The sequence below is a fragment of the Schistocerca gregaria genome, chromosome 11, assembly GCF_023897955.1.
Source record: "Schistocerca gregaria isolate iqSchGreg1 chromosome 11, iqSchGreg1.2, whole genome shotgun sequence".
Classification (NCBI taxonomy): domain Eukaryota; kingdom Metazoa; phylum Arthropoda; class Insecta; order Orthoptera; family Acrididae; genus Schistocerca; species Schistocerca gregaria.
In genome coordinates this window covers 4,947,413-4,965,510 of record NC_064930.1, presented here as the reverse complement: position 1 = coordinate 4,965,510, position 18,098 = coordinate 4,947,413, and the positions used below count along the sequence as shown (strand labels likewise).

Genomic DNA, 18,098 nt, shown 5'->3' with positions numbered 1-18,098 from the left:
CGTGGTGTCATCGAGTGCAGATCTGTCTTAGGTATCACGGCTTAACGTCATTGAAGTCTAGAGGTGGACAACACGTTCGTCTTACTCAGAGCGGTGTCTGAACTCAATTTTCGACGTTATGCGTGCCACTTTCATTGTGGCCAACTACGATTCGATACAGAATGCACGAAACCTGAAAGACACCCTCACTGATACATAGAGAGTAGTGTTTGTCTGCGGAATAATGGGAGTGCAAGGGTCTGTGACGTTGATATGACTGTATGTAGCACTACTAGTTATCGGGGGGGTAGGCGTAGCTCAGATGGTAGAGCGCTCGCTTAGCGTGCGAGAGGTACTGGGATCGATACCCAGCGCCTCCAGAATTTTTAACGCACCTACATGAGCACCTTGCCATGCAAGTGGAATAATTCCCAACCGGCAGAGGTGTGTAGGCAGATACAAGCGAACGATTAGCATCCACAATTGCGCCGATTTCACGTAATTCCCTCTGCACGTTCCCATTCTTTGCGTGCAGTCGGCTGCTACTGGTGTTGCTGGTTGTGACTGCTGATAACAGATGCCGTAGCAATCAATTCATGGAGTGAGTTGTATGTTTTGCGATAGTCGGTCTCTGACAAGGAAGCACAGGTGATATAGGTGCGAACACAGGAAGCTTCCAGCCCCTCGCTGCCTGCAGACACAGAGCAGCCACACTAGAAGAGCGGCCTAAGCCGTAGGCGAAATGTGCTCATTCGCTTTGGCGCGACGTCGAACTATAAATAAGGCTGTCACTAGCGTGAGCGTTGCGTGAGCGTCGTGTAAAGTCGGAAAAGTCATCTGCATGGGTGATTGCCAAGTTTGGGGAGCGTTTCGTAGTACGATCAGTGCAATGGGGACGCGGAAACTTGTTGTGTCCCAGTGTTTTGCAGTTGGACGACAAGAGTTTTACACAGTAGCAAAGAGCGAGGCACTGAGTTGGCATGAACAATGGAGAGCACAATGGGGCTCGAGATGTGCTTGTTACCTCAGGTGCTGTGTGATTGTGGACAAGGAGTGAAATGGACCAATTTGTGACCGCCCTTTCAATTTAAGACGTTCAAAACAGACGGAATTTGCATTCGTAATACCAGAGCATCGAAACTACTTGGAACTCTTGTGTATATGAACGTGTCCGCGCCTTTGTATTCTGGTACCTTCGCCGCTACAAACCAACCAACCATCGTGTCCGTGCACATCAGAGTCGCAAAGAATGGAGAATATCCAGGCTTGGTCGTGTGTGTAGCTGTAGCTCAGTTGGCAGATCGTTCGCTTAGCGTGTGAACGGTCTCGGGTTCAAGCCCTGGCTCCTCCATGTTTTGTGTTCAGTGCATGGTAAGTGTTGGTCGCGGCGAACATAAACGCACGCAAGAAGTTGCAAAACCAGCGTCACAGACTGATACGATGTATACTGTCATAAGGAGAGCAAGATGTAAGTGTGGGGACCGGCTGTTATCGTGGTGTCATCGAGTGCAGATCTGTCTTAGGTATCACGGCTTAACGTCATTGAAGTCTAGAGGTGGACAACACGTTCGTCTTACTCAGAGCGGTGTCTGAACTCTATTTTCGACGTTATGCGTGCCACTTTCATTGTGGCCAACTACGATTCGATACAGAATGCACGAAACCTGAAAGACACCCTCACTGATACATAGAGAGTAGTGTTTGTCTGCGGAATAATGGGAGTGCAAGGGTCTGTGACGTTGATATGACTGTATGTAGCACTACTAGTCATCGGGGGGGTGGGCGTAGCTCAGATGGTAGAGCGCTCGCTTAGCGTGCGAGAGGTACTGGGATCGATACCCAGCGCCTCCAGAATTTTTAACGCACCTACATGAGCACCTTGCCATGCAAGTGGAATAATTCCCAACCGGCAGAGGTGTGTAGGCAGATACAAGCGAACGATTAGCATCCACAATTGCGCCGATTTCACGTAAATCCCTCTGCACGGTCCCATTCTTTGCGTGGTGTTGCTGGTTGTGACTGCTGATAACAGATGCCGTAGCAATCAATTCATGGAGTGAGTTGTATGTTTTGCGATAGTCTGTCTCTGACAAGGAAGCACAGGTGATATAGGTGCGAACACAGGAAGCTTGCAGCCCCTCGCTGCCTGCAGACACAGAGCAGCCACACTAGAAGAGCGGCCTAAGCCGTAGGCGAAATGTGCTCATTCGCTTTGGCGCGACGTCGAACTATAAATAAGGCTGTCACTAGCGTGAGCGTTGCGTGAAGTCGGAAAAGTCATCTGCATGGGTGATTGCCAAGTTTGGGGAGCGTTTCGTAGTACGATCAGTGCAATGGGGACGCGGAAACTTGTTGTGTCCCAGTGTTTTGCAGTTGGACGACAAGAGTTTTACACAGTAGCAAAGAGCGAGGCACTGAGTTGGCATGAACAATGGAGAGCACAATGGGGCTCGAGATGTGCTTGTTACCTCAGGTGCTGTGTGATTGTGGACAAGGAGTGAAATGGACCAATTTGTGACCGCCTTTTCAATTTAAGACGTTCAAAACAGACGGAATTTGCATTCGTAATACCAGAGCATCGAAACTACTTGGAACTCTTGTGTATATGAACGTGTCCGCGCCTTTGTATTCTGGTACCTTCGCCGCTACAAACCAACCAACCATCGTGTCCGTGCACATCAGAGTCGCAAAGAATGGAGAATAGCCAGGCTTGGTCGTGTGTGTAGCTGTAGCTCAGTTGGCAGATCGTTCGCTTAGCGTGTGAACGGTCTCGGGTTCAAGCCCCGGCTCCTCCATGTTTTGTGTTCAGTGCATGGTAAGTGTTGGTCGCGGCGAACATAAACGCACGCAAGAAGTTGCAAAACCAGCGTCACAGACTGATACGATGTATACTGTCATAAGGAGAGCAAGATGTAAGTGTGGGGACCGGCTGTTATCGTGGTGTCATCGAGTGCAGATCTGTCTTAGGTATCACGGCTTAACGTCATTGAAGTCTAGAGGTGGACAACACGTTCGTCTTACTCAGAGCGGTGTCTGAACTCTATTTTCGACGTTATGCGTGCCACTTTCATTGTGGCCAACTACGATTCGATACAGAATGCACGAAACCTGAAAGACACCCTCACTGATACATAGAGAGTAGTGTTTGTCTGCGGAATAATGGGAGTGCAAGGGTCTGTGACGTTGATATGACTGTATGTAGCACTACTAGTCATCGGGGGGGTGGGCGTAGCTCAGATGGTAGAGCGCTCGCTTAGCGTGCGAGAGGTACTGGGATCGATACCCAGCGCCTCCAGAATTTTTAACGCACCTACATGAGCACCTTGCCATGCAAGTGGAATAATTCCCAACCGGCAGAGGTGTGTAGGCAGATACAAGCGAACGATTAGCATCCACAATTGCGCCGATTTCACGTAAATCCCTCTGCACGGTCCCATTCTTTGCGTGCAGTCGGCTGCTACTGGTGTTGCTGGTTGTGACTGCTGATAACAGATGCCGTAGCAATCAATTCATGGAGTGAGTTGTATGTTTTGCGATAGTCTGTCTCTGACAAGGAAGCACAGGTGATATAGGTGCGAACACAGGAAGCTTGCAGCCCCTCGCTGCCTGCAGACACAGAGCAGCCACACTAGAAGAGCGGCCTAAGCCGTAGGCGAAATGTGCTCATTCGCTTTGGCGCGACGTCGAACTATAAATAAGGCTGTCACTAGCGTGAGCGTTGCGTGAAGTCGGAAAAGTCATCTGCATGGGTGATTGCCAAGTTTGGGGAGCGTTTCGTAGTACGATCAGTGCAATGGGGACGCGGAAACTTGTTGTGTCCCAGTGTTTTGCAGTTGGACGACAAGAGTTTTACACAGTAGCAAAGAGCGAGGCACTGATTTGGAATGAACAATGGAGAGCACAATGGGGCTCGAGATGTGCTTGTTACCTCAGGTGCTGTGTGATTGTGGACAAGGAGTGAAATGGACCAATTTGTGACCGCCTTTTCAATTTAAGACGTTCAAAACAGACGGAATTTGCATTCGTAATACCAGAGCATCGAAACTACTTGGAACTCTTGTGTATATGAACGTGTCCGCGCCTTTGTATTCTGGTACCTTCGCCGCTACAAACCAACCAACCATCGTGTCCGTGCACATCAGAGTCGCAAAGAATGGAGAATAGCCAGGCTTGGTCGTGTGTGTAGCTGTAGCTCAGTTGGCAGATCGTTCGCTTAGCGTGTGAACGGTCTCGGGTTCAAGCCCCGGCTCCTCCATGTTTTGTGTTCAGTGCATGGTAAGTGTTGGTCGCGGCGAACATAAACGCACGCAAGAAGTTGCAAAACCAGCGTCACAGACTGATACGATGTATACTGTCATAAGGAGAGCAAGATGTAAGTGTGGGGACCGGCTGTTATCGTGGTGTCATCGAGTGCAGATCTGTCTTAGGTATCACGGCTTAACGTCATTGAAGTCTAGAGGTGGACAACACGTTCGTCTTACTCAGAGCGGTGTCTGAACTCTATTTTCGACGTTATGCGTGCCACTTTCATTGTGGCCAACTACGATTCGATACAGAATGCACGAAACCTGAAAGACACCCTCACTGATACATAGAGAGTAGTGTTTGTCTGCGGAATAATGGGAGTGCAAGGGTCTGTGACGTTGATATGACTGTATGTAGCACTACTAGTCATCGGGGGGGTGGGCGTAGCTCAGATGGTAGAGCGCTCGCTTAGCGTGCGAGAGGTACTGGGATCGATACCCAGCGCCTCCAGAATTTTTAACGCACCTACATGAGCACCTTGCCATGCAAGTGGAATAATTCCCAACCGGCAGAGGTGTGTAGGCAGATACAAGCGAACGATTAGCATCCACAATTGCGCCGATTTCACGTAAATCCCTCTGCACGGTCCCATTCTTTGCGTGCAGTCGGCTGCTACTGGTGTTGCTGGTTGTGACTGCTGATAACAGATGCCGTAGCAATCAATTCATGGAGTGAGTTGTATGTTTTGCGATAGTCTGTCTCTGACAAGAAAGCACAGGTGATATAGGTGCGAACACAGAAAGCTTGCAGCCCCTCGCTGCCTGCAGACACAGAGCAGCCACACTAGAAGAGCGGCCTAAGCCGTAGGCGAAATGTGCTCATTCGCTTTGGCGCGACGTCGAACTATAAATAAGGCTGTCACTAGCGTGAGCGTTGCGTGAAGTCGGAAAAGTCATCTGCATGGGTGATTGCCAAGTTTGGGGAGCGTTTCGTAGTACGATCAGTGCAATGGGGACGCGGAAACTTGTTGTGTCCCAGTGTTTTGCAGTTGGACGACAAGAGTTTTACACAGTAGCAAAGAGCGAGGCACTGAGTTGGCATGAACAATGGAGAGCACAATGGGGCTCGAGATGTGCTTGTTACCTCAGGTGCTGTGTGATTGTGGACAAGGAGTGAAATGGACCAATTTGTGACCGCCTTTTCAATTTAAGACGTTCAAAACAGACGGAATTTGCATTCGTAATACCAGAGCATCGAAACTACTTGGAACTCTTGTGTATATGAACGTGTCCGCGCCTTTGTATTCTGGTACCTTCGCCGCTACAAACCAACCAACCATCGTGTCCGTGCACATCAGAGTCGCAAAGAATGGAGAATAGCCAGGCTTGGTCGTGTGTGTAGCTGTAGCTCAGTTGGCAGATCGTTCGCTTAGCGTGTGAACGGTCTCGGGTTCAAGCCCCGGCTCCTCCATGTTTTGTGTTCAGTGCATGGTAAGTGTTGGTCGCGGCGAACATAAACGCACGCAAGAAGTTGCAAAACCAGCGTCACAGACTGATACGATGTATACTGTCATAAGGAGAGCAAGATGTAAGTGTGGGGTGTCATCGAGTGCAGATCTGTCTTAGGTATCACGGCTTAACGTCATTGAAGTCTAGAGGTGGACAACACGTTCGTCTTACTCAGAGCGGTGTCTGAACTCTATTTTCGACGTTATGCGTGCCACTTTCATTGTGGCCAACTACGATTCGATACAGAATGCACGAAACCTGAAAGACACCCTCACTGATACATAGAGAGTAGTGTTTGTCTGCGGAATAATGGGAGTGCAAGGGTCTGTGACGTTGATATGACTGTATGTAGCACTACTAGTTATCGGGGGGGTGGGCGTAGCTCAGATGGTAGAGCGCTCGATTAGCGTGCGAGAGGTACTGGGATCGATACCCAGCGCCTCCAGAATTTTTAACGCACCTACATGAGCACCTTGCCATGCAAGTGGAATAATTCCCAACTGGCAGAGGTGTGTAGGCAGATACAAGCGAACGATTAGCATCCACAATTGCGCCGATTTCACGTAAATCCCTCTGCACGTTCCCATTCTTTGCGTGCTGTCGGCTGCTACTGGTGTTGCTGGTTGTGACTGCTGATAACAGATGCCGTAGCAATCAATTCATGGAGTGAGTTGTATGTTTTGCGATAGTCTGTCTCTGACAAGGAAGCACAGGTGATATAGGTGCGAACACAGGAAGCTTGCAGCCCCTCGCTGCCTGCAGACACAGAGCAGCCACACTAGAAGAGCGGCCTAAGCCGTAGGCGAAATGTGCTCATTCGCTTTGGCGCGACGTCGAACTATAAATAAGGCTGTCACTAGCGTGAGCGTTGCGTGAGCGTCGTGTAAAGTCGGAAAAGTCATCTGCATGGGTGATTGCCAAGTTTGGGGAGCGTTTCGTAGTACGATCAGTGCAATGGGGACGCGGAAACTTGTTGTGTCCCAGTGTTTTGCAGTTGGACGACAAGAGTTTTACACAGTAGCAAAGAGCGAGGCACTGAGTTGGCATGAACAATGGAGAGCACAATGGGGCTCGAGATGTGCTTGTTACCTCAGGTGCTGTGTGATTGTGGACAAGGAGTGAAATGGACCAATTTGTGACCGCCTTTTCAATTTAAGACGTTCAAAACAGACGGAATTTGCATTCGTAATACCAGAGCATCGAAACTACTTGGAACTCTTGTGTATATGAACGTGTCCGCGCCTTTGTATTCTGGTACCTTCGCCGCTACAAACCAACCAACCATCGTGTCCGTGCACATCAGAGTCGCAAAGAATGGAGAATAGCCAGGCTTGGTCGTGTGTGTAGCTGTAGCTCAGTTGGCAGATCGTTCGCTTAGCGTGTGAACGGTCTCGGGTTCAAGCCCCGGCTCCTCCATGTTTTGTGTTCAGTGCATGGTAAGTGTTGGTCGCGGCGAACATAAACGCACGCAAGAAGTTGCAAAACCAGCGTCACAGACTGATACGATGTATACTGTCATAAGGAGAGCAAGATGTAAGTGTGGGGACCGGCTGTTATCGTGGTGTCATCGAGTGCAGATCTGTCTTAGGTATCACGGCTTAACGTCATTGAAGTCTAGAGGTGGACAACACGTTCGTCTTACTCAGAGCGGTGTCTGAACTCTATTTTCGACGTTATGCGTGCCACTTTCATTGTGGCCAACTACGATTCGATACAGAATGCACGAAACCTGAAAGACACCCTCACTGATACATAGAGAGTAGTGTTTGTCTGCGGAATAATGGGAGTGCAAGGGTCTGTGACGTTGATATGACTGTATGTAGCACTACTAGTTATCGGGGGGGTGGGCGTAGCTCAGATGGTAGAGCGCTCGCTTAGGGTGCGAGAGGTACTGGGATCGATACCCAGCGCCTCCAGAATTTTTAACGCACCTACATGAGCACCTTGCCATGCAAGTGGAATAATTCCCAACTGGCAGAGGTGTGTAGGCAGATACAAGCGAACGATTAGCATCCACAATTGCGCCGATTTCACGTAAATCCCTCTGCACGTTCCCATTCTTTGCGTGCAGTCGGCTGCTACTGGTGTTGCTGGTTGTGACTGCTGATAACAGATGCCGTAGCAATCAATTCATGGAGTGAGTTGTATGTTTTGCGATAGTCTGTCTCTGACAAGGAAGCACAGGTGATATAGGTGCGAACACAGGAAGCTTGCAGCCCCTCGCTGCCTGCAGACACAGAGCAGCCACACTAGAAGAGCGGCCTAAGCCGTAGGCGAAATGTGCTCATTCGCTTTGGCGCGACGTCGAACTATAAATAAGGCTGTCACTAGCGTGAGCGTTGCGTGAGCGTCATGTAAAGTCGGAAAAGTCATCTGCATGGGTGATTGCCAAGTTTGGGGAGCGTTTCGTAGTACGATCAGTGCAATGGGGACGCGGAAACTTGTTGTGTCCCAGTGTTTTGCAGTTGGACGACAAGAGTTTTACACAGTAGCAAAGAGCGAGGCACTGAGTTGGCATGAACAATGGAGAGCACAATGGGGCTCGAGATGTGCTTGTTACCTCAGGTGCTGTGTGATTGTGGACAAGGAGTGAAATGGACCAATTTGTGACCGCCCTTTCAATTTAAGACGTTCAAAACAGACGGAATTTGCATTCGTAATACCAGAGCATCGAAACTACTTGGAACTCTTGTGTATATGAACGTGTCCGCGCCTTTGTATTCTGGTACCTTCGCCGCTACAAACCAACCAACCATCGTGTCCGTGCACATCAGAGTCGCAAAGAATGGAGAATAGCCAGGCTTGGTCGTGTGTGTAGCTGTAGCTCAGTTGGCAGATCGTTCGCTTAGCGTGTGAACGGTCTCGGGTTCAAGCCCCGGCTCCTCCATGTTTTGTGTTCAGTGCATGGTAAGTGTTGGTCGCGGCGAACATAAACGCACGCAAGAAGTTGCAAAACCAGCGTCACAGACTGATACGATGTATACTGTCATAAGGAGAGCAAGATGTAAGTGTGGGGACCGGCTGTTATCGTGGTGTCATCGAGTGCAGATCTGTCTTAGGTATCACGGCTTAACGTCATTGAAGTCTAGAGGTGGACAACACGTTCGTCTTACTCAGAGCGGTGTCTGAACTCTATTTTCGACGTTATGCGTGCCACTTTCATTGTGGCCAACTACGATTCGATACAGAATGCACGAAACCTGAAAGACACCCTCACTGATACATAGAGAGTAGTGTTTGTCTGCGGAATAATGGGAGTGCAAGGGTCTGTGACGTTGATATGACTGTATGTAGCACTACTAGTTATCGGGGGGGTGGGCGTAGCTCAGATGGTAGAGCGCTCGCTTAGCGTGCGAGAGGTACTGGGATCGATACCCAGCGCCTCCAGAATTTTTAACGCACCTACATGAGCACCTTGCCATGCAAGTGGAATAATTCCCAACTGGCAGAGGTGTGTAGGCAGATACAAGCGAACGATTAGCATCCACAATTGCGCCGATTTCACGTAAATCCCTCTGCACGTTCCCATTCTTTGCGTGCAGTCGGCTGCTACTGGTGTTGCTGGTTGTGACTGCTGATAACAGATGCCGTAGCAATCAATTCATGGAGTGAGTTGTATGTTTTGCGATAGTCTGTCTCTGACAAGGAAGCACAGGTGATATAGGTGCGAACACAGGAAGCTTGCAGCCCCTCGCTGCCTGCAGACACAGAGCAGCCACACTAGAAGAGCGGCCTAAGCCGTAGGCGAAATGTGCTCATTCGCTTTGGCGCGACGTCGAACTATAAATAAGGCTGTCACTAGCGTGAGCGTCGTGTAAAGTCGGAAAAGTCATCTGCATGGGTGATTGCCAAGTTTGGGGAGCGTTTCGTAGTACGATCAGTGCAATGGGGACGCGGAAACTTGTTGTGTCCCAGTGTTTTGCAGTTGGACGACAAGAGTTTTACACAGTAGCAAAGAGCGAGGCACTGAGTTGGCATGAACAATGGAGAGCACAATGGGGCTCGAGATGTGCTTGTTACCTCAGGTGCTGTGTGATTGTGGACAAGGAGTGAAATGGACCAATTTGTGACCGCCCTTTCAATTTAAGACGTTCAAAACAGACGGAATTTGCATTCGTAATACCAGAGCATCGAAACTACTTGGAACTCTTGTGTATATGAACGTGTCCGCGCCTTTGTATTCTGGTACCTTCGCCGCTACAAACCAACCAACCATCGTGTCCGTGCACATCAGAGTCGCAAAGAATGGAGAATAGCCAGGCTTGGTCGTGTGTGTAGCTGTAGCTCAGTTGGCAGATCGTTCGCTTAGCGTGTGAACGGTCTCGGGTTCAAGCCCCGGCTCCTCCATGTTTTGTGTTCAGTGCATGGTAAGTGTTGGTCGCGGCGAACATAAACGCACGCAAGAAGTTGCAAAACCAGCGTCACAGACTGATACGATGTATACTGTCATAAGGAGAGCAAGATGTAAGTGTGGGGACCGGCTGTTATCGTGGTGTCATCGAGTGCAGATCTGTCTTAGGTATCACGGCTTAACGTCATTGAAGTCTAGAGGTGGACAACACGTTCGTCTTACTCAGAGCGGTGTCTGAACTCTATTTTCGACGTTATGCGTGCCACTTTCATTGTGGCCAACTACGATTCGATACAGAATGCACGAAACCTGAAAGACACCCTCACTGATACATAGAGAGTAGTGTTTGTCTGCGGAATAATGGGAGTGCAAGGGTCTGTGACGTTGATATGACTGTATGTAGCACTACTAGTTATCGGGGGGGTGGGCGTAGCTCAGATGGTAGAGCGCTCGCTTAGGGTGCGAGAGGTACTGGGATCGATACCCAGCGCCTCCAGAATTTTTAACGCACCTACATGAGCACCTTGCCATGCAAGTGGAATAATTCCCAACTGGCAGAGGTGTGTAGGCAGATACAAGCGAACGATTAGCATCCACAATTGCGCCGATTTCACGTAAATCCCTCTGCACGTTCCCATTCTTTGCGTGCAGTCGGCTGCTACTGGTGTTGCTGGTTGTGACTGCTGATAACAGATGCCGTAGCAATCAATTCATGGAGTGAGTTGTATGTTTTGCGATAGTCTGTCTCTGACAAGGAAGCACAGGTGATATAGGTGCGAACACAGGAAGCTTGCAGCCCCTCGCTGCCTGCAGACACAGAGCAGCCACACTAGAAGAGCGGCCTAAGCCGTAGGCGAAATGTGCTCATTCGCTTTGGCGCGACGTCGAACTATAAATAAGGCTGTCACTAGCGTGAGCGTCGTGTAAAGTCGGAAAAGTCATCTGCATGGGTGATTGCCAAGTTTGGGGAGCGTTTCGTAGTACGATCAGTGCAATGGGGACGCGGAAACTTGTTGTGTCCCAGTGTTTTGCAGTTGGACGACAAGAGTTTTACACAGTAGCAAAGAGCGAGGCACTGAGTTGGCATGAACAATGGAGAGCACAATGGGGCTCGAGATGTGCTTGTTACCTCAGGTGCTGTGTGATTGTGGACAAGGAGTGAAATGGACCAATTTGTGACCGCCTTTTCAATTTAAGACGTTCAAAACAGACGGAATTTGCATTCGTAATACCAGAGCATCGAAACTACTTGGAACTCTTGTGTATATGAACGTGTCCGCGCCTTTGTATTCTGGTACCTTCGCCGCTACAAACCAACCAACCATCGTGTCCGTGCACATCAGAGTCGCAAAGAATGGAGAATAGCCAGGCTTGGTCGTGTGTGTAGCTGTAGCTCAGTTGGCAGATCGTTCGCTTAGCGTGTGAACGGTCTCGGGTTCAAGCCCCGGCTTCTCCATGTTTTGTGTTCAGTGCATGGTAAGTGTTGGTCGCGGCGAACATAAACGCACGCAAGAAGTTGCAAAACCAGCGTCACAGACTGATACGATGTATACTGTCATAAGGAGAGCAAGATGTAAGTGTGGGGACCGGCTGTTATCGTGGTGTCATCGAGTGCAGATCTGTCTTAGGTATCACGGCTTAACGTCATTGAAGTCTAGAGGTGGACAACACGTTCGTCTTACTCAGAGCGGTGTCTGAACTCTATTTTCGACGTTATGCGTGCCACTTTCATTGTGGCCAACTACGATTCGATACAGAATGCACGAAACCTGAAAGACACCCTCACTGATACATAGAGAGTAGTGTTTGTCTGCGGAATAATGGGAGTGCAAGGGTCTGTGACGTTGATATGACTGTATGTAGCACTACTAGTTATCGGGGGGGTGGGCGTAGCTCAGATGGTAGAGCGCTCGCTTAGGGTGCGAGAGGTACTGGGATCGATACCCAGCGCCTCCAGAATTTTTAACGCACCTACATGAGCACCTTGCCATGCAAGTGGAATAATTCCCAACTGGCAGAGGTGTGTAGGCAGATACAAGCGAACGATTAGCATCCACAATTGCGCCGATTTCACGTAAATCCCTCTGCACGTTCCCATTCTTTGCGTGCAGTCGGCTGCTACTGGTGTTGCTGGTTGTGACTGCTGATAACAGATGCCGTAGCAATCAATTCATGGAGTGAGTTGTATGTTTTGCGATAGTCTGTCTCTGACAAGGAAGCACAGGTGATATAGGTGCGAACACAGGAAGCTTGCAGCCCCTCGCTGCCTGCAGACACAGAGCAGCCACACTAGAAGAGCGGCCTAAGCCGTAGGCGAAATGTGCTCATTCGCTTTGGCGCGACGTCGAACTATAAATAAGGCTGTCACTAGCGTGAGCGTTGCGTGAGCGTCGTGTAAAGTCGGAAAAGTCATCTGCATGGGTGATTGCCAAGTTTGGGGAGCGTTTCGTAGTACGATCAGTGCAATGGGGACGCGGAAACTTGTTGTGTCCCAGTGTTTTGCAGTTGGACGACAAGAGTTTTACACAGTAGCAAAGAGCGAGGCACTGAGTTGGCATGAACAATGGAGAGCACAATGGGGCTCGAGATGTGCTTGTTACCTCAGGTGCTGTGTGATTGTGGACAAGGAGTGAAATGGACCAATTTGTGACCGCCTTTTCAATTTAAGACGTTCAAAACAGACGGAATTTGCATTCGTAATACCAGAGCATCGAAACTACTTGGAACTCTTGTGTATATGAACGTGTCCGCGCCTTTGTATTCTGGTACCTTCGCCGCTACAAACCAACCAACCATCGTGTCCGTGCACATCAGAGTCGCAAAGAATGGAGAATAGCCAGGCTTGGTCGTGTGTGTAGCTGTAGCTCAGTTGGCAGATCGTTCGCTTAGCGTGTGAACGGTCTCGGGTTCAAGCCCCGGCTCCTCCATGTTTTGTGTTCAGTGCATGGTAAGTGTTGGTCGCGGCGAACATAAACGCACGCAAGAAGTTGCAAAACCAGCGTCACAGACTGATACGATGTATACTGTCATAAGGAGAGCAAGATGTAAGTGTGGGGACCGGCTGTTATCGTGGTGTCATCGAGTGCAGATCTGTCTTAGGTATCACGGCTTAACGTCATTGAAGTCTAGAGGTGGACAACACGTTCGTCTTACTCAGAGCGGTGTCTGAACTCTATTTTCGACGTTATGCGTGCCACTTTCATTGTGGCCAACTACGATTCGATACAGAATGCACGAAACCTGAAAGACACCCTCACTGATACATAGAGAGTAGTGTTTGTCTGCGGAATAATGGGAGTGCAAGGGTCTGTGACGTTGATATGACTGTATGTAGCACTACTAGTTATCGGGGGGGTGGGCGTAGCTCAGATGGTAGAGCGCTCGCTTAGCGTGCGAGAGGTACTGGGATCGATACCCAGCGCCTCCAGAATTTTTAACGCACCTACATGAGCACCTTGCCATGCAAGTGGAATAATTCCCAACTGGCAGAGGTGTGTAGGCAGATACAAGCGAACGATTAGCATCCACAATTGCGCCGATTTCACGTAAATCCCTCTGCACGTTCCCATTCTTTGCGTGCAGTCGGCTGCTACTGGTGTTGCTGGTTGTGACTGCTGATAACAGATGCCGTAGCAATCAATTCATGGAGTGAGTTGTATGTTTTGCGATAGTCTGTCTCTGACAAGGAAGCACAGGTGATATAGGTGCGAACACAGGAAGCTTGCAGCCCCTCGCTGCCTGCAGACACAGAGCAGCCACACTAGAAGAGCGGCCTAAGCCGTAGGCGAAATGTGCTCATTCGCTTTGGCGCGACGTCGAACTATAAATAAGGCTGTCACTAGCGTGAGCGTCGTGTAAAGTCGGAAAAGTCATCTGCATGGGTGATTGCCAAGTTTGGGGAGCGTTTCGTAGTACGATCAGTGCAATGGGGACGCGGAAACTTGTTGTGTCCCAGTGTTTTGCAGTTGGACGACAAGAGTTTTACACAGTAGCAAAGAGCGAGGCACTGAGTTGGCATGAACAATGGAGAGCACAATGGGGCTCGAGATGTGCTTGTTACCTCAGGTGCTGTGTGATTGTGGACAAGGAGTGAAATGGACCAATTTGTGACCGCCTTTTCAATTTAAGACGTTCAAAACAGACGGAATTTGCATTCGTAATACCAGAGCATCGAAACTACTTGGAACTCTTGTGTATATGAACGTGTCCGCGCCTTTGTATTCTGGTACCTTCGCCGCTACAAACCAACCAACCATCGTGCCCGTGCACATCAGAGTCGCAAAGAATGGAGAATAGCCAAGCTTGGTCGTGTGTGTAGCTGTAGCTCAGTTGGCAGATCGTTCGCTTAGCGTGTGAACGGTCTCGGGTTCAAGCCCCGGCTTCTCCATGTTTTGTGTTCAGTGCATGGTAAGTGTTGGTCGCGGCGAACATAAACGCACGCAAGAAGTTGCAAAACCAGCGTCACAGACTGATACGATGTATACTGTCATAAGGAGAGCAAGATGTAAGTGTGGGGACCGGCTGTTATCGTGGTGTCATCGAGTGCAGATCTGTCTTAGGTATCACGGCTTAACGTCATTGAAGTCTAGAGGTGGACAACACGTTCGTCTTACTCAGAGCGGTGTCTGAACTCTATTTTCGACGTTATGCGTGCCACTTTCATTGTGGCCAACTACGATTCGATACAGAATGCACGAAACCTGAAAGACACCCTCACTGATACATAGAGAGTAGTGTTTGTCTGCGGAATAATGGGAGTGCAAGGGTCTGTGACGTTGATATGACTGTATGTAGCACTACTAGTTATCGGGGGGGTGGGCGTAGCTCAGATGGTAGAGCGCTCGCTTAGGGTGCGAGAGGTACTGGGATCGATACCCAGCGCCTCCAGAATTTTTAACGCACCTACATGAGCACCTTGCCATGCAAGTGGAATAATTCCCAACTGGCAGAGGTGTGTAGGCAGATACAAGCGAACGATTAGCATCCACAATTGCGCCGATTTCACGTAAATCCCTCTGCACGTTCCCATTCTTTGCGTGCAGTCGGCTGCTACTGGTGTTGCTGGTTGTGACTGCTGATAACAGATGCCGTAGCAATCAATTCATGGAGTGAGTTGTATGTTTTGCGATAGTCTGTCTCTGACAAGGAAGCACAGGTGATATAGGTGCGAACACAGGAAGCTTGCAGCCCCTCGCTGCCTGCAGACACAGAGCAGCCACACTAGAAGAGCGGCCTAAGCCGTAGGCGAAATGTGCTCATTCGCTTTGGCGCGACGTCGAACTATAAATAAGGCTGTCACTAGCGTGAGCGTCGTGTAAAGTCGGAAAAGTCATCTGCATGGGTGATTGCCAAGTTTGGGGAGCGTTTCGTAGTACGATCAGTGCAATGGGGACGCGGAAACTTGTTGTGTCCCAGTGTTTTGCAGTTGGACGACAAGAGTTTTACACAGTAGCAAAGAGCGAGGCACTGAGTTGGCATGAACAATGGAGAGCACAATGGGGCTCGAGATGTGCTTGTTACCTCAGGTGCTGTGTGATTGTGGACAAGGAGTGAAATGGACCAATTTGTGACCGCCCTTTCAATTTAAGACGTTCAAAACAGACGGAATTTGCATTCGTAATACCAGAGCATCGAAACTACTTGGAACTCTTGTGTATATGAACGTGTCCGCGCCTTTGTATTCTGGTACCTTCGCCGCTACAAACCAACCAACCATCGTGTCCGTGCACATCAGAGTCGCAAAGAATGGAGAATAGCCAGGCTTGGTCGTGTGTGTAGCTGTAGCTCAGTTGGCAGATCGTTCGCTTAGCGTGTGAACGGTCTCGGGTTCAAGCCCCGGCTCCTCCATGTTTTGTGTTCAGTGCATGGTAAGTGTTGGTCGCGGCGAACATAAACGCACGCAAGAAGTTGCAAAACCAGCGTCACAGACTGATACGATGTATACTGTCATAAGGAGAGCAAGATGTAAGTGTGGGGACCGGCTGTTATCGTGGTGTCATCGAGTGCAGATCTGTCTTAGGTATCACGGCTTAACGTCATTGAAGTCTAGAGGTGGACAACACGTTCGTCTTACTCAGAGCGGTGTCTGAACTCTATTTTCGACGTTATGCGTGCCACTTTCATTGTGGCCAACTACGATTCGATACAGAATGCACGAAACCTGAAAGACACCCTCACTGATACATAGAGAGTAGTGTTTGTCTGCGGAATAATGGGAGTGCAAGGGTCTGTGACGTTGATATGACTGTATGTAGCACTACTAGTTATCGGGGGGGTGGGCGTAGCTCAGATGGTAGAGCGCTCGCTTAGGGTGCGAGAGGTACTGGGATCGATACCCAGCGCCTCCAGAATTTTTAACGCACCTACATGAGCACCTTGCCATGCAAGTGGAATAATTCCCAACTGGCAGAGGTGTGTAGGCAGATACAAGCGAACGATTAGCATCCACAATTGCGCCGATTTCACGTAAATCCCTCTGCACGTTCCCATTCTTTGCGTGCAGTCGGCTGCTACTGGTGTTGCTGGTTGTGACTGCTGATAACAGATGCCGTAGCAATCAATTCATGGAGTGAGTTGTATGTTTTGCGATAGTCTGTCTCTGACAAGGAAGCACAGGTGATATAGGTGCGAACACAGGAAGCTTGCAGCCCCTCGCTGCCTGCAGACACAGAGCAGCCACACTAGAAGAGCGGCCTAAGCCGTAGGCGAAATGTGCTCATTCGCTTTGGCGCGACGTCGAACTATAAATAAGGCTGTCACTAGCGTGAGCGTTGCGTGAGCGTCGTGTAAAGTCGGAAAAGTCATCTGCATGGGTGATTGCCAAGTTTGGGGAGCGTTTCGTAGTACGATCAGTGCAATGGGGACGCGGAAACTTGTTGTGTCCCAGTGTTTTGCAGTTGGACGACAAGAGTTTTACACAGTAGCAAAGAGCGAGGCACTGAGTTGGCATGAACAATGGAGAGCACAATGGGGCTCGAGATGTGCTTGTTACCTCAGGTGCTGTGTGATTGTGGACAAGGAGTGAAATGGACCAATTTGTGACCGCCCTTTCAATTTAAGACGTTCAAAACAGACGGAATTTGCATTCGTAATACCAGAGCATCGAAACTACTTGGAACTCTTGTGTATATGAACGTGTCCGCGCCTTTGTATTCTGGTACCTTCGCCGCTACAAACCAACCAACCATCGTGTCCGTGCACATCAGAGTCGCAAAGAATGGAGAATAGCCAGGCTTGGTCGTGTGTGTAGCTGTAGCTCAGTTGGCAGATCGTTCGCTTAGCGTGTGAACGGTCTCGGGTTCAAGCCCCGGCTCCTCCATGTTTTGTGTTCAGTGCATGGTAAGTGTTGGTCGCGGCGAACATAAACGCACGCAAGAAGTTGCAAAACCAGCGTCACAGACTGATACGATGTATACTGTCATAAGGAGAGCAAGATGTAAGTGTGGGGACCGGCTGTTATCGTGGTGTCATCGAGTGCAGATCTGTCTTAGGTATCACGGCTTAACGTCATTGAAGTCTAGAGGTGGACAACACGTTCGTCTTACTCAGAGCGGTGTCTGAACTCTATTTTCGACGTTATGCGTGCCACTTTCATTGTGGCCAACTACGATTCGATACAGAATGCACGAAACCTGAAAGACACCCTCACTGATACATAGAGAGTAGTGTTTGTCTGCGGAATAATGGGAGTGCAAGGGTCTGTGACGTTGATATGACTGTATGTAGCACTACTAGTTATCGGGGGGGTGGGCGTAGCTCAGATGGTAGAGCGCTCGCTTAGCGTGCGAGAGGTACTGGGATCGATACCCAGCGCCTCCAGAATTTTTAACGCACCTACATGAGCACCTTGCCATGCAAGTGGAATAATTCCCAACCGGCAGAGGTGTGTAGGCAGATACAAGCGAACGATTAGCATCCACAATTGCGCCGATTTCACGTAAATCCCTCTGCACGGTCCCATTCTTTGCGTGCAGTCGGCTGCTACTGGTGTTGCTGGTTGTGACTGCTGATAACAG

The 18,098-nt window shown here is 49.5% G+C and overlaps 12 non-coding genes across 12 annotated transcripts; all 12 read left to right on the top strand.

The window, feature by feature from the left end:
* The first annotated feature begins 285 nt into the window (after positions 1-285).
* Trnaa-agc (transfer RNA alanine (anticodon AGC)) lies at positions 286-359 on the top strand. Its single transcript has one exon. It is a non-coding gene; the product is annotated as a tRNA-Ala (tRNA).
* A 1,397-nt stretch (positions 360-1,756) lies between these two features.
* Positions 1,757-1,830, top strand: Trnaa-agc (transfer RNA alanine (anticodon AGC)). Its single transcript has one exon. It is a non-coding gene; the product is annotated as a tRNA-Ala (tRNA).
* A 1,370-nt stretch (positions 1,831-3,200) lies between these two features.
* Positions 3,201-3,274, top strand: Trnaa-agc (transfer RNA alanine (anticodon AGC)). Its single transcript has one exon. It is a non-coding gene; the product is annotated as a tRNA-Ala (tRNA).
* A 1,386-nt stretch (positions 3,275-4,660) lies between these two features.
* Trnaa-agc (transfer RNA alanine (anticodon AGC)) lies at positions 4,661-4,734 on the top strand. The gene has a single exon. It is a non-coding gene; the product is annotated as a tRNA-Ala (tRNA).
* A 2,840-nt stretch (positions 4,735-7,574) lies between these two features.
* Trnap-agg (transfer RNA proline (anticodon AGG)) lies at positions 7,575-7,648 on the top strand. Its single transcript has one exon. It is a non-coding gene; the product is annotated as a tRNA-Pro (tRNA).
* Positions 7,649-9,045: 1,397 nt separating this feature from the next.
* Positions 9,046-9,119, top strand: Trnaa-agc (transfer RNA alanine (anticodon AGC)). Its single transcript has one exon. It is a non-coding gene; the product is annotated as a tRNA-Ala (tRNA).
* Positions 9,120-10,505: 1,386 nt separating this feature from the next.
* Positions 10,506-10,579, top strand: Trnap-agg (transfer RNA proline (anticodon AGG)). The gene has a single exon. It is a non-coding gene; the product is annotated as a tRNA-Pro (tRNA).
* A 1,386-nt stretch (positions 10,580-11,965) lies between these two features.
* On the top strand, positions 11,966-12,039 carry Trnap-agg (transfer RNA proline (anticodon AGG)). The gene has a single exon. It is a non-coding gene; the product is annotated as a tRNA-Pro (tRNA).
* A 1,397-nt stretch (positions 12,040-13,436) lies between these two features.
* Trnaa-agc (transfer RNA alanine (anticodon AGC)) lies at positions 13,437-13,510 on the top strand. The gene has a single exon. It is a non-coding gene; the product is annotated as a tRNA-Ala (tRNA).
* A 1,386-nt stretch (positions 13,511-14,896) lies between these two features.
* Positions 14,897-14,970, top strand: Trnap-agg (transfer RNA proline (anticodon AGG)). The gene has a single exon. It is a non-coding gene; the product is annotated as a tRNA-Pro (tRNA).
* A 1,386-nt stretch (positions 14,971-16,356) lies between these two features.
* Positions 16,357-16,430, top strand: Trnap-agg (transfer RNA proline (anticodon AGG)). Its single transcript has one exon. It is a non-coding gene; the product is annotated as a tRNA-Pro (tRNA).
* Positions 16,431-17,827: 1,397 nt separating this feature from the next.
* Trnaa-agc (transfer RNA alanine (anticodon AGC)) lies at positions 17,828-17,901 on the top strand. The gene has a single exon. It is a non-coding gene; the product is annotated as a tRNA-Ala (tRNA).
* The last annotated feature ends 197 nt before the right edge of the window (positions 17,902-18,098 follow it).